This window comes from Alexandromys fortis, unplaced genomic scaffold (genome assembly GCF_014885135.2).
Source record: "Alexandromys fortis isolate MF-2015 unplaced genomic scaffold, M_Fortis_MF-2015_v1.1 scaffold_122, whole genome shotgun sequence".
Classification (NCBI taxonomy): Eukaryota; Metazoa; Chordata; class Mammalia; order Rodentia; family Cricetidae; genus Alexandromys; species Alexandromys fortis.
In genome coordinates, this window is record NW_026068004.1 from 3,174,857 (window position 1) to 3,193,744 (window position 18,888).

The following is an 18,888-nucleotide window of genomic DNA, read 5'->3' on the forward strand; positions in this document are numbered from 1 at the left end:
CTGGGGACAGCTCCTTCTGGCTCCAGAACATTCCCTTTTTCTATGCCACAATAGAGTGACAGCTGTGATAGTGTCTGGACCTCTGCCAAGAGAGGAAACCATAAAGCTTCAAAACTGTGAAGTGTCAGTCATTGCCCAGGGGTCATACAGGGAAGTGGAGGGAGGGCAGGGACCAAATACCAGCGCTGAGCCCTTAAAAGGTCTTGCTCTGGGCAGGTGGCTAATGATGCTGCAGGGGCCAGAGGAGAGGTGGGCCAGCGTAGATGGAAGAGGACAAGCCAATAGCCCATGGCCAGATCTGCTGCCATCTCAGGATGGGGCCTGATGTGCTTACAGCCTTTCTGCAGGGCTGCAATACTAGGAAAGCCTCACTGCAGACGCCCAGCATGGGACATGCTGCCCAGAGCCCCGGCGACTACTCAGAGGGATCCAAGACCAGCACCTCTTGTCAGCTTGGTCCAAACCCCTCTCAGAGCCACAGAGCTGATGCTCCCTGTCCTCTTCACACAGAAGCTGGCTCCCTGGCTCCCTGCAGCCCTCCCGGACTTACTTCTGCTCCCCCTCCCCCTTCTGCCCTAATCCCAGCCATTCTAGCTGTGTACCTGCCATCCTTTGACATCAGGGAAGTCTTTGCCCATGGTCAGAGTGCCTGGTGAACTTGTACTCATCCTTCAAAACCCAGTTTAAGTGCCAGATGCAAATGGTCTTTCCTGAGTGGGCCTGTGGCCCGTTCAGAGAGAGCAGACGCTCCTGCTCCACAGGCTCTAGTGGGCTGTGTCTCCCTATATACCCATTTCCTCAATGGCAATGGAAGCTTCTAGAAAGTAATGCTCATATTTTTTTTTCATCTCTGTACCTCAATGCACAGCACAGAGAACAGAGTCCAGCAGGCAACAGAAGATATCAAGGTGAGCGGCCATGAGAGGGAAAGCCTGGGGCTGGCGACTGTCTGAGTCAGACATCAATCATGATTTGACAGACAGGACATAGATTCTTCCACCAAGCACGCTCACACATACCGTGTGCATCCGGTCCTGGCCAGACTCTCTTGTGGATGCAAGACTAACAGAACAACGCAGGGGCCTGAGCACCAGGAGACATTCTATTCCTCCTGGGCCTGGGCCAGGCAGATGCTGGACTGTCCACTCCCTGAGTCCACTGCCTAGCTCTGCAGAGGTGTTCTGGGTCTCTGCTGAGAGGTGAAGGTGGTCTGAGTCATAATGGACTCCCTAGCTCCCCTCCCAGGACAACCTCCTTACCACACACGAACAGCAGCAGAAATGCTAATAATGGCCCCACCTCGACACTTCAGTGGCTTTGTTCCAAAGCTTCACATCTCACATCTACCCCCAACCTGTAGGACATGGGATGGAGGCCTCTGTTCCAAGTCTGTGTTGTGCATGTGCTGGAGGAAACGGGGAGAACTCACCTATCCTGAGTTCACTGTAGTGTCGTTGTCAAGCTAGGCCAGGGCTTCTGAAGGGCTTCCAGGCTGTGTCGGAGGGAGGCCTGTGCGGGACAGAGAAACAGAATATGATGCCTCCACCACTTGTCAATCAGCTTTTGGCAAACTCTAAAACACGCATCCAAAGCAAAACCCAGGCATTGTCCCTTTCCCACACACAGTCACTCGGGGTATAAGACCAAATTCCCTGAGCATAGGACCCCACCTCAGCATCCCACTCACAGAACAGAAAGTCGCCTTCTTCCTTCCCTGACCTGCAGGAACCACAGGCTTGGCTTGTGTCTATAGAATTCTCAAGGTCATATTCTCCTTGGGAAACCACCCTTCATGGCTTCTTGAGCAACTGTTACTGTAATTTAGTCTTTCTTTTTTCCCATCATTCATCCATCCACAATAGCATCTAATGGCTTCTTAGCAAGCTGTTAGCCGCTGGTGCTCGGTCTCAGAGAGATAAAGTCAAGTAAGAAAGGCAGATAAAGGCTCGGATTCTATGCCCCAGGCTTCTGTGCCCACCCTAGAGTGTGGCCTCCTTCCTCCACAGGATGACCATGCTTGTCTCTGGGTAAAGCACTTTGAATGTTGTACTGGATGGTGGATACTGCTTCCATTGTCAGCACATAGACCTATCTTTGAAATTATTTTTCAAAGCTCCTCCTATTGGTGACCGAGCACTTAGCATCTCATTGATGAAAAACAGCAACACAACACTTTGCAATTAACTTGGTTTGGGGCAGTCATGTCACCACATAGCTCTGAACAAGGGTTGCATGCATAGGACACTATTCATTTCTCATGGATTTGAGCTTCATGCTCAATATTCATGCTTTGAATATTCATTCATCTGCCAGACCCATAGCCCATTGGTCATGGACCCAAGGGTAGAAAGGGTACCAACTCTTCAGTAAAGCCCACTGATACTCAAGACCTATTTAAAGTTGTCACGCACCCTTGGACAGGCTGTGATCTCTTTCCAGCTCACAATTCTTAGGAGTCACTACAGAGGTGTTACAAGAATTAAATGAGAGAGCAGAAAGTGCTCAGGGACTGGCCAAAGCAGAAGCTCAACAAATGACAAAGGAGCAACAGGATCATCCTCACCACCATTATTTTATTGCCACTATTTATATCACCAGCGTCACCACCACTACCACCACCATCATTGTTACCACCATTATCACTACTATTATCGTCATTTCACTATTATTCATATCATCACCAACACCCCTGCCATCTCTACACCAGTACTGCCACCATCACCACTGTCCTTGCAAGTACCAGCACTCTCCTCACCACACCATCACCACCATCATTATACCAACACTGTCCCTATAACCACTACCACTACCACCACAATCCTACCAGAATCAATCCCACTACCGCCATTTCCAAGATCACTGTGAATGTCATCATCAACAGAAACACAGCCATTACCATGATCACTACCTGTCTTCATCACCATTACTGCCACCGTCATCGTCGTGAATATCATCGTCCTCAACAGCAGCTTCATTGTCATCGTTATCATCACCATCCATGATCTTATCACCATTGCTTCCACCACCATCATCATGAATTATTATCAACAACAGCAGCGCTGCTTTCACAGTCCTGAGACCACCATCAGCATCACTGTCATCACCAGAATCACCATCATCATCACTACCACCAGCACCATCATTGGTACCACCATCTCCATCATCAGTACCACCATCACCACCGACACCTTATCACCAGCATTGCTCCCACTGGCATCATTATCAACAACAGCAATGGCAGACTGCCATCGACCTCCACCACCACCACCTTTCTATCAGGATGCATGTCCCTGTGTTGTGATGATGTTGTCTCTACTCCTGCTTCTTTTTTGGGGGGTTTTAGACTGGTTCTGTAACCTCAGACCTGCATGAACTTGGGGTCAGTTTCTTAACATCGTTGAAGTGGTAATGAACAGAACCTGTGACTACCAGACAGATGGCCAGCAGCTGCTGATGCTGTTAGCATTATTCTAGTTCTTTCCACCACCTGTTTCTGGAGGCAGGAACAATTCCACTTTCATCTCCCTGCAGGGCTGAACACAAGGCCTCTCTCCCAAAGACATCACTAAATGATTGCATGCTGGAGGATCATACAAAATCAGATGCAAAATAACTCTAGGAATGGGAGCACAGGGCTTGGCCAAGGAAAACAGCCTTCTCAGGACCCTCAGATATCAACAGAGCTCCTGAAGGGAGCCATTTGTCACTCACAGAGCCAATCTGCAGGGCCACTAGGACAATTCATTTATCAAGCTGACATCAGGTTTTCACACTGGCTCAGTAGCCAGCCCTTGCCCATTGCTTTCCCCCTGCATTGAAATCTTATTCGCATCTGCCACCTCACTTAGTCTCCAGAAGAATGCTCAGAGGCAGACAGAATAGGAACTGAGAATCCATTTTGTAAAGAAGGAAATTGAGGCTCAGAGGGGTGACAAGTTTTGCCAATGGTACACAGCAGTGAAGGCCATGGCACAACGTGGTCTAGGCTTCTGTGACTGGCACTGACTCTCTGCTAGTTCCATGTCATTACACTCTCATTGCTCAGCTGCTCCCTACAACCTAGGATTGAATCAAATTCCTTTGGGTGTTATTTTAATATGTCTACTTTAAAAGGAAGAATCTAAGTTACATCGGGGCAGGGAAATCCTGAGCAGGGTAGGTGTAGTTAGGCAAGTAAACAGAGATCTCAATGGGTCCCAGGCCTGGCTCTCATGTGGAGCAGTTGTGGAATGCTAGGCTACTTCTCTGTGCCATGATCTCATCTACAAAGTAAAAACAGTGCTATTTGTCTGTGGAGTTCATGTGAGGATTAAGTGAGCTAATCCACGCAGAGCACCTTAAACATCAGCTGACACCCAGGAAGGCTTAGGTATAACTATTGCAACAATGCTGTGTCTTCTGTACTTAGCATAGGCCCACCACTACCAGGTCTCTGATAAACCCACATTAGGTGTTCGGCTGGATGGATTGCTCCCGAGGGAGAAGTGAGTGCCTATGCAGGCACAGCTGATCGGTGCTGGGGCACAGCGTCCTCCACTACCTGGCTCCATGCCAGATCAGCTCTCAAAGCCCTTCCTTTCCTGCAAGCTGTGTTCTGTCCCCGCCTTGCTGCTGGTTAGGATCACAGGATATAGCCCAGTATCTACATTCCAGCCCCCCCCCCCCGTCAGCCTGTCACTCCACAGCCATGCGTTTGCCTCAGCTTTCTCATCTGTGACGTGAGGACACTCGCATCCACCCTGAAGGGATGCTGGGTAGGTGATGATGACAATGACTTTAGCAAGAAATGCAGCAGGTGGCCCGTGGAGTTTATCTCGGGTAGGCGCATGCTGAGCTAAGTGCTCCTTCCATGGCTTTGGGTCCATTGCCAGAAATTGCTAATAGGCCAGGTACCATCCTCTCAGCCCAAAGGTTGCAGTAAAAAGGCAAATTCTCTATTTGGCACTCAGTGTGGACGGGGATCTGTGGAGGTGAGGTGACTGCTTGGGGAGTGGTCCTCTGGACAGTTGCTCTCCAGTCCGCCAGGCTCTGAAGTGGCTCCAGACCTTTTCTGTCTTCAGTTTCCTGCTCTAAGGCCCAGCGGCTGGCTGTGGAGGAGTAGGTGTTCCTTCCCTGCAGTCCTGAAGAAAGGGTCAGGAGGTGCTGGGCTGTGACTGGAGGAGAGACGACTTGATAAAAGAGTGTCTAGAGGGGCTGTCCCCTGGAGGCATGGCACAGGAAGATTTGACAGAGTCTTCTTTTTTACGAGGGGGACCAAGGGTGCCTTTGTGAACTAACAGAATGTTTTCATGTGACTCCTGCTGCCACCATGCCGCGGAGAGCTTAGGGACCATAAGTCATGCCGCCTTTGGGCTGGAGGGCCATTACTACCATGGAGGACATCTGCTGCCATTTTGACTGCATGTTGCCTCTCTCACCCCTGCCCCCTTCCCAGAGACTCAGAGCTCCAAATCTTAGAGAATAGTACATCACATGTCCCCACTTCCTTCAGTTGAGGGGAGGGGTCAGGACTGAGTAGGCATGTTGCTACCCTCCAAGTCTAGGGCTCACTCTTCCATGTTTGTGGCAAGATTACTATTGACAAGTTGATGTTTCTGGGTCCCTGGAAGATGCTGGATACTTTCTGAACTGTTTCTCCAGCCCGACTTCCTGTCAGTTCTGTTATTCACATCCTCTGCTTACTACAACCCTATGGCATACATTCTATGACATCAACTTCGGCTACAAGCCCTGGTGTTCTCAAGAGGAACAAGGTCAACGGTTTCCCCTAACACTGATGGCTGTGTGTGACCAGGAGTCTGGCACCAAAGTTGAGCACAAGACATCCACACTTAACATGACATTCTGCTTCTCCTCTGTGGTTGGAGGCCTGCCCCTGTGAGTTGAGCCCTTCTCCAGGCCCAAGTCTATGGCAACTACCATCTTTTAGAAACTGTTCCCTGGGACTCAGGTCTGACCAATGGGATCTATTGCTCATATTTAGAGCGAAGGGAAGACTTTTTTTTTTTTTTTTGAGATTCTGAAAAAGAGTATCTTTGCTAATAAAAGTAATCTGGGAAAGAGGAGAAATGTATCAGGAAGGTGCATTTCTTCTGTGAATCCTACCTGCACACAGCTGGGTCCCCGGGACAGTTGCCAGTCTGAGGCTGTGGTGAAAGGACACTGATGGGAAAGGAGCTGGGCAGCGCGGAAGCTGGGAAGTGCCAGGGTCACTGGTGTCCTTTGGGATCTGAACTACTCAGAACCCCCTGCTCCAGGCTTCTGATTAATCCCTATTGTTTAATCCCCTGTAGCCAGCTCTCTGTCACCTGTAGCCCGAAGCATAACACACATGATCCCAGTTCAAAGCTGGGGCAGCTGGGTGGACAGCCTTGGAACCACGTGAGATGGCTCTACCTGAGGAACGGTCTGACTTTCCACCCCTGCACATCTCTGCCCCTGACAACATGTCCCTGTACACCTGCATACCTTGCTATCTGCGGTCCACAGGCTAGCCCTTCTTCTGATACTGGTGGAGCACCTAACAGGCCTTAGTGTGTGCGTTGAGTGTAGAAAGTGCTCCTGTGTTGTTCCTAGCCTACGCCTCCGTCCTGGTACAGCTGCAGGTGCATACTTTATGCTTATTGATCCTTGAACTGAGCAGTTGTGGTTGTGGCCGGGTGGGTTTCTGTACTTGCTTTTGAAATATCTGCTTCTGCCAAGGACTCTAAAAGTCTTATCTAGTGACTTCTTGAATCCCCTAAAGAGGACTACGTCCATTAGCTGCTGCGTCTTTTACTTTCCTGAAGCCCCAGAACTGACCCCTTTGTCAAAGCCATGTGGCTGGTAAGTGGTGACATGTGCCCGACGTTCTGTCAGTCCTTGCTTCTGCACTCTCAGCTCTGCTACCCCAGGCCTCTGTGCCCTCCGCATGGCAGGCAGGGCTGGAGTCCTCTCTGTTTTCTCTCACCGCACAGCCCTTCAGCCTCTGGTCCTGATAGGAATTCACTCTCTTCAGAAAGGAAGTGAGATAGACAAGAGCCAAGAGAATGGGCGCCACAGGCGTGGGGAGGGCGCAAGAGACTCAAAGCAAGCCTGAAGGTCTCAGGACTGTGGCTTTCCAGGCTAATGACGGCTGTCCATCACCACTGCTTACAGATGCCAAGTGGGTCAGTGAAAAGCTTGGGCGTTGGCCAGACAGTCCCATGTGCAGGTCCCAGCTCTGCCCCTCAGGAGCCCCATGAGCCTGAGGCAGTCCCTTAGACTCAAAACCTCTTTGCACCTCAGACTCCTGAGCTGTATAACGGAGCTAATGATCCCCCCCCCCCCGGCATGACTTCGTGGAGAAAGAGCATCTCCCGAATGCCTGGCTCTTAGCAGAGGCTGTTTTCCTTTCCTGCCTGTTCTTCATCAGTGTCTGCTGCCACTTGGAGCTGACTACTCCTGAGGCCACTCTCAGAGCAGTTTCAGGGACGCTCACCCCAGGGTTGGCAGGGACCCGAGCACACACGGCACACTGGAGATAAACACAGGGTCCAGGCACCTCATTCTTAACAATGGGCTATTCTGGGGCTTTAATTGCTCATCAGGAGGCAGATAGGCTCTGCACAGTGACCAAAGCTGGAAGTTGGAATGATCACCAAGTAGCTAAGAGAGGAGTCGGACCCCAAACACAGGTGCAGAATGCCATTCAATGGGCCACACATCCAAAAATGTCACAAGGGAGGGTGCTTCACAAAGCCCTGGGGTCACCAAACTTTGAGTGTACAAGTGGGGAAAGTGAGGTGCAGGGAGACAAGAGCTTTGGATCATGTTTTCAACAGATATCCACATAGTTATCCTGCAGGCAGGGCTCTGTGCTGTGCTAGGGGGAGCTTAGGAGGCGGGAAGGAGGCTGGACCAGTACAACCATTACCCTGCCTGGGGACCAGTATGAGAGGAAGTACGGGAAAGGACTGTGATAGTGTGAAGGAGGCATGCTCTTTCCCATAGGGGCATCATTCAGCCATGTTCTGGGCTTGCCTGTGCCAGATGCTGCCCAGGGCTAGAGACCCATAGAGATCAGTCTGGCCCCAGCTTTCATGGCTGAGGGAATGCAATAATGGGCAGACGGAGTGGGGAAGATAGAAAGCTGAGGTTGTATATGCTCTAGAGTAAAGCAAGAGAAGCGGGCATGGGGGCTTGGGAGTCTCGGGTTGGCCCATGCATTGGGCAGATGGCCAGGGTCCATGCTAATGATGACATAAACTTTAACAGAGAGACAGGAAAATGAATGTTCTGTCCTGAGTGAAGATGGAGAGCCAAACTCTGAGCTGGCCTGCTTCCTGGATCACTGAGAACCTAACAGAGCCAAGATCTGCCCAGTTCTCTACACGGCATGTATCACCCCACCACCCCTAAGTAGCTACTTTCCCTTCCTTCTTCCTCACTGGGGAGGAAAGCACCAAGGATACCCCTGAGCTGTCATCTTCAGGCGGGACTCAGGCCAGGATGGACACTGGAGACTAAAGGCAGACCCTCTACCCCCCATACATAATAGGCCAAGACAGGTCCTCTGTCACCACCTTCTGCCGTGGAAGTCTTGGCGTCAGACATATGAAGTCCTCCACTGTGGAGCTGCGTGACCCTGATAAATCCAGCAGAGCATCTGTCACAGATGGGCACTGCTATTCTTGAAGAGCCACTGCGAGGATGCAGTAAAGAAAGGCAAGCCCTCCGGAGCCGCTGGTCTGCTGGATTCTCGGCAGACACAGATACTGGGTGCTCCTGAATCAGTTCCCCTGTTAGTGATCTATGCCCCATGTCAGCCCAGAGCATCCTCCTGTCTCAGGGTTCTATAGTCCCGGCAGCACTTCTTTCTCTCCTCCCTCCCCTTCTCTGTCTCTCTCCCTCCCCCCTCCCTCCTTCATTCCTTCTTCTCTCTCTTCCTCCCTTTCCCTTCTTTCTCTTTCTTCCAGCACTGAGGGTTGAACCCAGGTATCCATCCCCAGTCCTTTTCATATTTTCTTTTATTTTTTAAGACCATCTCACCAAATTGTCCAGGAAGGCCTTGAACTTGCTAACTTCCTATCTCAACCTTTTGAATACCTGGATATTCAGGCCCGAACCACCAGGCTTGGCTTTTTCCTTTCCTTTCCCCTGCCCTTCTCTTTCTTTCTTTTCTTTCTTTCTTTCTTTCTTTCTTTCTTTCTTCCTTCCTTCCTTTCTTTCTTTCTCCCTTCCCTTCCCTTCCCTTCCCTTCCCTTCCCTTCCCTTCCCTTCCCTTCCCTTCCCTTCCCTTCCCTTCCCTTCTCTTCCCTTCCCTTCCCTTCTTTTCTGTCTTTACTGTTGGCCCTGAACATGATCACCAGCTCCCAGGGAGAAGCCCTAGTCACTGGCCTGAACTCAGCAGGGAACTACACTGGTCCATCAGGCAAGTGAACTTGGAAAACAGGGAAGGTTGAATCTTGGGTTGAGAATCATCTTTCTTATCTAAACAATCCTGGGAAAGTTAACTGGTATTTGTGAATGAGAATCGTAATCGTGCCCCAGGCTCTGCAAAATTATATGGTGACTTCAACACTACTGTTGCCCATTATAGGATGATGGGTTGAAATACGAGCTCATTCAATTTGTAACCTACAGTCCTTCCCACAACATCATGCTCTCTGGATGTTCTGTCTCTTGTTCCCTTTTCCAGTGATGGGGAACCTACTACCTTCTGGGCAGCCTATGGTGTGTTTTGACAGTTTCTGAGTATCTGAGATTTTTCTGTGTGTTGTTTTAAGACCTGCCACACTGAGATGCAGAGAAATGAGTGGGTGATGAACCACCTGGAGGGAGGGCACTCAGTGGAATGTTGGGGAACCCAAAGAACCAGAAATGGTATCTCTGGTTATTGGGTAGGGAGTGTTCCAAATGTGGCCCTGCCAACTACCTTCCTTGGGGCTTTGGAGCCAGCAGGACCTTCCAAGAGTGCCGCTTCCCTGGCTCCCTCCTGCCCTGGATGCTCAGGGGCTGGACAGCAGGGCATGGGTTCTTAAGCCGTAATGTATGATTGATGACTCGCATGAGCTCACCAGCTCAGGGAGGGAGGGTGTTCTGAGGGGAGATTGGAGGGAGGCTGGTTATGGATTTTAACCCTCTGATGTTACTGGCTGGGAATTTACCATCAATAATTCAAGGGAGTGAGGAGGAGGGGAGGAGAAAGGCAAAAGTGAGAGGGAGGCAAGGGAGAAAGGGAGGGAAGGTGTGGAGGAAGGGAAACAGAAAGGAAGGAGGCAGAGACAGAGATGTGGGCGTTTCCCACGGCAAGGTGCTCCCCCCATCCCCACCTTGTCAGTCACTCAGCAGCAGCCGCTGTTGTCCTTCACTAATGACACTCAGGCTCAAAGGAGAATGGGGCGAAGGGTTGCTGACTCCAGAACCTAGTTTTTCCTACCACTCCTTAGTGCTGGAAGGTGGCCAGGTCAGGAAACAGGGAACCCAGAGTGTCCCTGCCGGCCTCAAGGACATCTAGACCCAGCTCACACTCAGGGAAAAACCTATAGGGAGAAGAGCCTGGGAGTTCTGCCACCCTGGAGAGAAACCAGCCGTTGGCCTTCTGGACAGTACCAGAACTTTGTTGCTGAAGCTGGAAAAAAATTAACTGCTATATTTAAAAAGCATTGTTCAGTTGCTATGGCAACAGAGGGGCTAAGAATAATATAAAAAGAAGATGATATGCCAGGTTGTCACTGGCAACCCAATTTTAAGTGTGTGTGTGTGTGTGTGTGTGTGTGAGAGAGAGAGAGAGAGAGAGAGAGAGAGAGAGAGAGAGAGAGAGAGAGAGAGAGTGTTGGATGGGGAAGGCTCAGAGCTCAGACCATCTTCCCTGTGCCCTCTGGCACCATCTGCCCTGGCAATGTATCCAAGCATCAGCCAGGCCTGGCATCGTATGACTCTGCCTAATTCTGGAGAGGACTGATACACTCTGGCCTTGTGCCCAAATCAAGGTAGCTCTCAGGCCCCTGACTGCTGTCCTTTCCTGGCAGTCCCTTCCCAACCCCCGCTGCCTGGATTGTTTCCCTCAGTTGCGGAACCCCAGCCGGAGGCACCTCTCAAGCAGATGGCCCCCAAATAGCATCTTCTCTGAGATCTCAGAGCTTTCAGGAGCCTGGTGGACTCCCAGGGGACCACCAGGGAGGGCAGATGGCCAGGAGAGAAGAACACGAGACACATTTATCAATCAGGATGGGAGGTGGCTCAGTATGGCTGGCAGTTCCCCTCATACTGCTAGAGAGAAGTCCAGCTGGGGCCAGAGGGCCTGGAGCAGACCCACAGAAGACTGGGAGAGGTGGGTGGACACCCAAGGACCCTCATGCACCTGCCAGCTGCTTCACAGAGCTAGGGCGGCAGTATACCCATGGGGAGTCAGGAGCAGCAAAAAGACAGACAAGATGCCCATGGCAGTTTATTGGCGGCACATTTTAGAAGCACCCATCTGCTATTTTTGCCTCTGTCAAAGTCATGCAATGGGGGAAGGAAAGCTTTGAAGTCAGCCAGTCCAGGATCCCCACGCAGACTCTATCACACACTGTTGTGTGAGCAAGGTGTTCACCATCTCTGAAAGTGACAGACCCTTAGGACCAAGGCTGGGCCTCGGTAATCTAGGGTTTGTAAGGTGTCAGCTGGGCGTGGAGACATCCTCAGGGCTTAGCTTCACTGTGGGTCCTGAGGTAGAGCATCTTTGCTGGGTACTTTACGCAAAGCTCAAGTCCAAATTCACGGGAGCATCTGCTCAAAAAACACAGAACAGCATGTACTAGAGACGCTGGCACACTGAAATGGGTGGCCCACCGTGCAAGGAGAACTCTTCCAATTGCAGAGGAAAGGGGGGCTGTCATTACAGGACTGAGGACAGGAATTGGGGAGGAAAGGCCCACCTATAGGAGGCATGGCCTGAATGAAAGCTAAAGGGCAGGAAAGCAGAATGAACATGGCGAGGAGGACACAGGAGAAAGGGCAGTTGGACACAGGGTAAGCTAGCCATGGGATGATCTTGGAGGAAGTGGCATAGGAGTCCAGGCAAGAGGAAGAGGCTTGCGCTTAGACAAGATGGGACTTGGCTACTTACAAGCCATATCTGTGTTCATGACCCTCTTTGTTCATCTCAGAATAGAGAGAGGACCAGTCCATGTCATCTCTCTTTGGGGCATCCCACAGGCCAGGGGATCCACTGTATGCAGGAGTAGCTTTATGTTGGTGACAGTGGGCATGTCAACCCATATTTCAGGGCAGGCATCATATTCAGGAGGAGCTGACCAACAAAAATCAGACTCCATTGTTTTTACGATTGCACTTTTTTGTTTTGTTTATGTGAGAAAGAACATGAAATGGGGGTGGGGGGACGACTGGAAGGAGTTGTGGAAAGGAAAGACATGATCAACATATACTGTATGAAATTCCCCCATATGTGTGTTTGCATGTGTGCATGCCTGTGTGTAGCATCATGATGATTCCAAAACATCCTCTAATAGTAGGAGATTCTAGGAGAGAGGGATCATGGTAGCTGTGGTCACAGAGGACTTCCTGGAACAGGGGAGATGGGATGACCTTCTGGACAGATAGCAGAGTCCTGGTGAGGGGGCAGGTAATGGTGCACTGGTAAGTGTGGCCAGGGCTGGGTTGGGACCATGAATGCCTGGCTTGGTGTCTGTGCTCTGTAGGCAGTAAAGAGCTGCGCAGAACAGGTAGCACTTGGCAGGGCAGTGAGAGGTAAGTAAGCAGAAGTGGGAGCTAGGCAGGGCCAGCCAGGCAGGGCCAGCCAGGCAGGGCTGCCCTCGGCTTCTCATCACTGATAGACTTCCTGTTTATGAGCTGTCTAGGGACAGTCACACACCTCAGGCCTCGAGCAGCCTGCCTTGGAATGAGCACATGTGCTCAGCAGCGTGAGGCCAGCCTCCACTCCACGGTCCTCCCGTGACAGGCCACCAGATACCTTCTAATTGGCTCTCTCAGGGCACACAATTCCAGGCTGGGGTTCCCTTGGTGGAAGTGCCAGAGCTGGGCTTCCCGGGAGCTAGGGCTGAAATGCAGAGAGCTGTCCCTAGTGCCTCAGTCTCTAGAGACCCTAATTTGGGCAGGTGTGTCCCTAGGAAGCCTGGATTTTGTCCCCATTTCTTCCTTCAACCAGTCCTTATAGATGCAAGCTATGGGTCAGGCACTGTCTAACCATCCTGCCTCTGCCCTGAGTCCTGGGATTCCAGCATGCACCCACTCTTTCCAGTTTGTGTTGCTGGGGATGAAACTCAGGACTTCATGTATGCTAGGACACTTGACCAACTGAGCCACTTCTCCATCCCTTAGGAGCGTACTTCTGATAGAACAAGAGACCATGGCCAGGTGTCTGGAGCTGAGGCTCAACCGTATGCTGCCACTGCCATAGATGATGGATGCAGGGGTGTCCAGGCACCTCTGGACCTCTGGGCTGGACAGAGAAGCTTTGAAGGACAAGTGGGGGAAAGGGTAAGAGAACAGCATTGACGCAGAAAAGGAAAAGAAACTGAGTTGGGGGAGCAAGGCTCAGAGGTGGGAGCAGGGGCACTCTATTTTGAGGGTAGGACATGCCTACATTGGAATTTCACCTGACTTCCAGGAATAGTCATTCCCTCACCCACAGGAGCAATCCCCCTGTCGAAAACGCACTGAGACTCCTCATCATCACTTCCACCTCTTGAGGCCTAACCACCCTATACTGCTCAGGGTGTCCCTGTCCTTGCCAAGAGCCCAGCCTCACCGGAAAGCCTCCAGGTTCTTGAAATGTCTGTCTCTGGGGACTCAAACCACAGCCACAGAGAGTAATGACAGGTGACCAGACTTGGGGAACAGATACACAGAGACTTCTTCAGTGTCTCCTCAGACTCTGGAGTAACGCACAATTCACACTGACACCAACATGGGGGAGCCTGTGGGGCCACAGCAGGCTCAGGATTTGAACCTGGCACTTCATTGTTCCTGGTCCACTGTAGCAAGCTGGTCTCTCTTGCCCTAACTTGCTTAAGCCATGAACCACAGCTGAGACGAGCAATTTATCCCCAGTCACCCTAGGACTCCCACACTGTACTCTGGCCCTGGGATCAGTGAATTGGCCCTCCCCACACACCCTCTGTCCACCTTCAGACATCAGGACCTCCATCCATGATACAGATTCCCTCCAGATATTTCTCTTTTTCTCCAAATTTAACTTTTAATTGATTCTTTGTGGATTTCACATCATGCATCTTGATCCCTTTCCATCTGCCCTCTACCCTTGCAACCCCCAACAGGGAGGGTGAAACAAGGTAAAATTTTAAAAGAAAAGAAAAGACTTGTTGCAGAAGCTGTAGTGTGATATAGTTAGTCACACAGTCCTTTAGTCCACATATTGTTTCTTGCAAGTGTTCATTGCAAAGAGTCGTTGGTCTGGTTCGAGGTCTCTGGTTTTTGCTACATCATTACTAATGGGCCTTCACTGGGGCTCCTCCTGGAAATCCTGTTGTTGTCCCGTATCATGGGGATTCTGCAACTTTGGAACCTATCGCCTCTGAGCAAGCCCTGGGCGACACCACAGACACTCTTTAAGAGCAGCTGAGCAGCAGGGGAAGCCGTCATCATTTTCACCACTGAGATGGTTGACAGTGTGGTCTGTTCCCTGGCCGACTCCATCTGAATAATCAAGGCACAGCACAGTCATCTGGTCCCAAGAGTGACCATGAAAATTAACACACTACCTTCCTAGAGTCCAGTGCATACAACACTTAGAGGAGAAGTCAGCAAGACACTGATGGGATCTAAGCCAGGTCCCAGTGTCAAGGTCATAAATAGAGAGCTCGGAACCCTACGTGTTACTGGTGGGTTGTGGAAGGGTACAGGAGCTTTGGAAAGCAGCACAAAGAGGCCCCAGAAACCTAAAGACAGAACTTCTGCATGATCAGGCAGCAGTCTCTCTGCTGAGTATGTATTGAACACGAGATCTCAAAGTGATGCGGCGCTGTGGCATGCCTGGCAGCGTGCATCCCAGCTGACACAAAGCTCTGCTGAGAATGACCAATATGGAAAATGTGCTGTCCACAGGTGTGTGTTTCATACCCACAATAGAACAAGACACAGCCTTAACAAAGAGGCGACATCCTGTAGTATAAGCGACAAGGCGAGGAGAGTGGAGAAAAGACGTCACGCTAAGGGGAACCAACCATCCACAGCAGGACATCCATTTGTCCGAGGTGTCGGGATGGGGGCGCCTGGAGCAGGCAGCAGGGGGATGAGCTGTCTCTACAAGTCTAGATTTCAGTGAAGCGAATCAGGAAATTCTAGAAACCTGTTGTAGGGCAGCATGACCATAGCCCACAACCACTGCACACGTGACTCATGGCCACAGGGAAGGACTCATGCTAAAGGCCCTTACTACGATTTTAAAGGCTCATAAACCAGAACGAGAGGTGTAGGCAGGTGTGCTGGTTAAGCACCAGTGCTAGCGACCAATGTGTACATAATCTGGATCCTGTGCCAGGCTGAGACTGGAGCCACTGCCTGCTGGTAACTCATTTTAATGTGTGGTGCTGTGGAAGGGCCTTGTTCAGGACTCCGAGCAAGTGAGGACACAGGCAGAGTGGCTGAGGAGTTTATCACAGTAGCAGAGCTGAAGTCAGAACCTAGGCTGGGGGCCCCAGTCCACCTTCCCAACACTACTCTCTGCTGCCCTTCTGGAACAGAAATCTCTAGTCCCTAACAGAGGGTGTGCATCCTTCAGGGAACAAGGAGAGGTGACCATCTGAGGGCACAGCACAGACATTTTCCTACACCAGACTCTAGGCAATGTCAGGGCTCCAGTGAGGTGTCACAGGAGGAACTGAGGGGCCTTCCCTGGAAACTCCTGCTCCCTTCCCTGGCCCACTGGTCCACATCCTTCCTTCCTTGAGTCCTGGCAGCTCTGGAGTGCATCTCCTGTGCCCTGGGGACCTCACGCAGCCTGATCTAACTGTGGCTTGCCTTGCTTCCCTCCACACCTTATGTCCCTTTGACTTCTTGGCTCTTAGAACAGGGCCAGGGATGCAGCTGCTTCTGGGAGAGATTCGCTGAACTGACATGAACTTCCTACAGATGTTAGCATGGGCCCTGACCGGATCATGACATTAGCAAAGGAAATCTAGTTGCTCTACCCGCCTCTCCTCCCTCCACTTTCAAGGGGTACTTTTTTTTTTTTTTGAGTATTCATCATGTGTAGCAGTCAGGAGATAGCAGGGTAGCCTGTATTCTCGGGGTATTCATAGTCCATTTGGGGAGCAGGTCAGCAAAGATGATTGTAGTGTGTCGGGTCTTAAGGAGGTTTGGCAGCACATTGGAAGGACAGGCTTGAGATTGGGCAGGGGGCAGACAGGGAAGGAGGCAGACCTAATCCTGAGTGAAAACAGGAGAAGAGAGGTGGGTCCTGAGAAAGGCAGTTAACCACAGGAGGCAGAGGGAACCACATTTGAACGATCCAGAGGCACAGGGTGGGGTGGACTAACTGTAAATGCTGGAGAGAAGATGAATGATAGGGATTTTCAAGAGCCCTTGCAAGCCACTAAAGGAATTTGGCATTTATCCCTGAGGCTGTGAAAGGTTAAGCATGGGGTGATGGGACCAGATTTGTATTCTAGAAAGATCTAGAAAGGGAATGGGCCAGAAGAGGCAGGCACCTTGGCATCCATTAGAAGTATCTGCAGAAATCCAAATCCAGATAAGAGAGGTGGTGGCTGGGAGTGACAGGAAGGAGTCCACATGACATTTGACCTTGAACCCATAATACTTCATTGAACTACTGGTGTGTGAGGTCATAGATAAAACCTGAGTTGAGGGGCATCTCATCCCTCATGTAGTCCTTGGGGGAACTCCATGGAATGTTAACTGTCAGGCTCAGGACCTGGGAGCAATTTCACTAACAGAAAATGTATCCATGCCATAGAACAATGGAACACACATGTGCACACAAGCACACATCCTCACATGCATGCACCCTTACATGTGCCCTATAAGAGTATGCCACCAGTCTCAGTAGCACAGGCCAGCTCTGATCACCTTACTAGCATGTGTGTCTGCGCACAGTTCACTTCGGTGCCTGTCAGCACTCATTAGCCGTGAAGCAGGAGCAGGCGCCACATGCTATGATCCAATGAGATCATTATAAAATTATGATTTTGCTCTCTGCTGCCTATTGCGAAGAGGCAGATGTCAGTTTCTTTGAGCCGAGGGAGTCACTGTGAAGTTCTACAGACTGAGGCTAGGGCTGGGTTAGGGGTTGGTCCTGCTGTCCCATACTCTGGTCAGGGCTGGAAAGCACTCAGACCATGTGAGTGACATGAGCTGACCATGCATCTTGGTCCTCCCACAGGCCTGAGACTCATGGGATTAGAGGTTTATAGTAAGCAGGTTTCTCAATGTTTTTCAAGTGTCAGTAGCTGGCACAGCCTGCAGTCTCTCCTGGGAGTACAGTAGCCTTAGGCGTTGCCTAAGAATACAGGTTTTTGAGGTTGGCATGAGGATGTCCTGGGAGTGGGCTGTAACATCCCTTCCACTGTCACCCCCTGTCACCTTCCAAAGCCACTCCAAAAGAAACAGGCCCACCCTTAGTGAACAAACTTTAAGACCAGCCTTCCACATGCTCTGACTACTGCCAGATACTGCCCCACTGTGCCCCTTGAAGCCAGCTGATAGTTCCCAGGAGAGGGAAGAAGAGGAAATACACAAACTATCTAGGACTGTTCTTTCTTGTCACCGCTGCTAAGTGACATGGGCAGAGATGGAATATGACTCTACTGCCAGAAATATGCAAGGCCCCAGAACAGTGAGTGTCTAGTGGCATCACAAACCCCAACAGCTCTTTTCACATCTGGTCATAGTCTCATGTCCCTCTGAGGCTACAGAGGAGCCTGGAGATGTTGGGCTTGGAGCCGATGTCTCATACTAGGAGCCAGGAATGGGTGAGGGGCAGATCTTGGGCAACCCTTGATGAACTATGGGTGTGATGCCAGATAGAGAAGAGGAGGTGGAACTGGGACCATATCTCTGTGATAAAGTACTGGTCTAGCATGCATGAGGCCCTGGGTTCAACCACAGCCATGAAAAGAAGGAAGGAAGGAAGGAAGGAAGGAAGGAAGGAAGGAAGGAAGGAAGGAAAGATTAATCAAGTTTAGCTCTAGTCTCCCCCCCACACACACACACACAGGCCTCACATTAGGCCCCTACCATGTAAGATCCTGTAGGATCTTGTCTGAGGCTATGATCTCAAGTCCAGCTGGGCAGCTCTACTTGGTGAATGTCCCCAGATGTGCACTATGCCAAGACTAGGAAGAGTCCTAAGCCCTTATTCTCCACTTCAACATGATGATCTATGAACTTTTCTTTACTAATGATCTCAAACCAACCCAGGCAAGTGTGGTGGGCCAGCTGCTGTCTCCTGAGGTTCAGAGTGTTCAGGTGACTTTCCCAAAGACCTACAGTGAATGCAAAAGGCAGAACTGAAATCCAGACTCAGTTCTTTTCATCATTTTGGTCTGAACAGCAAACGCCCAGCAGGATGAGCGTGAACACATAAAGACAACGGCAGCCTGTGATCCCTGTCTCCAGACCTCCCTGCCTTTGGCACAGGCAGGAAATGTAGCCAGACCTCTGCTCTGGGACCCTGGCTGCAGCCTCTTGTCTTCTCAGCCACAGGGCTTACTATAGCCTTACCCAGTTACAGAGACAAGGGAAGCACTGCCAAGAGGCAGAGAGGCCGGTGGCCCCATCTGGACAGCCAATCTTCACAGCACATGTGGCTCTGCTTAAGGCAGGAGGCGAGGGAGAGTTAAGAATTCCCCAGAACAGCCTCTGCTTGTGGCTGATGGCACCTGCTCCTTCTAAGGAGGAGCCGCAGCTGGACAGAAACCTTAA

The 18,888-nt window shown here is 50.9% G+C and overlaps 2 protein-coding genes across 3 annotated transcripts in view; both read right to left on the reverse strand.

Moving 5' to 3' along the window:
- Positions 1-18,888, reverse strand: part of Foxj3 (forkhead box J3) — an 821,428-nt gene that overhangs the window by 372,381 nt on the left and 430,159 nt on the right. The window lies entirely within an intron of this gene.
- Positions 1-18,888, reverse strand: part of Hivep3 (HIVEP zinc finger 3) — a 397,655-nt gene that overhangs the window by 137,018 nt on the left and 241,749 nt on the right. For both annotated transcript variants that reach the window (XM_050161425.1, XM_050161426.1), the window contains one exon: positions 1,430-1,509. The gene's annotated coding sequence lies outside the window, so the exon portion shown is untranslated. The remainder of the gene's footprint in view (positions 1-1,429; positions 1,510-18,888) is intronic.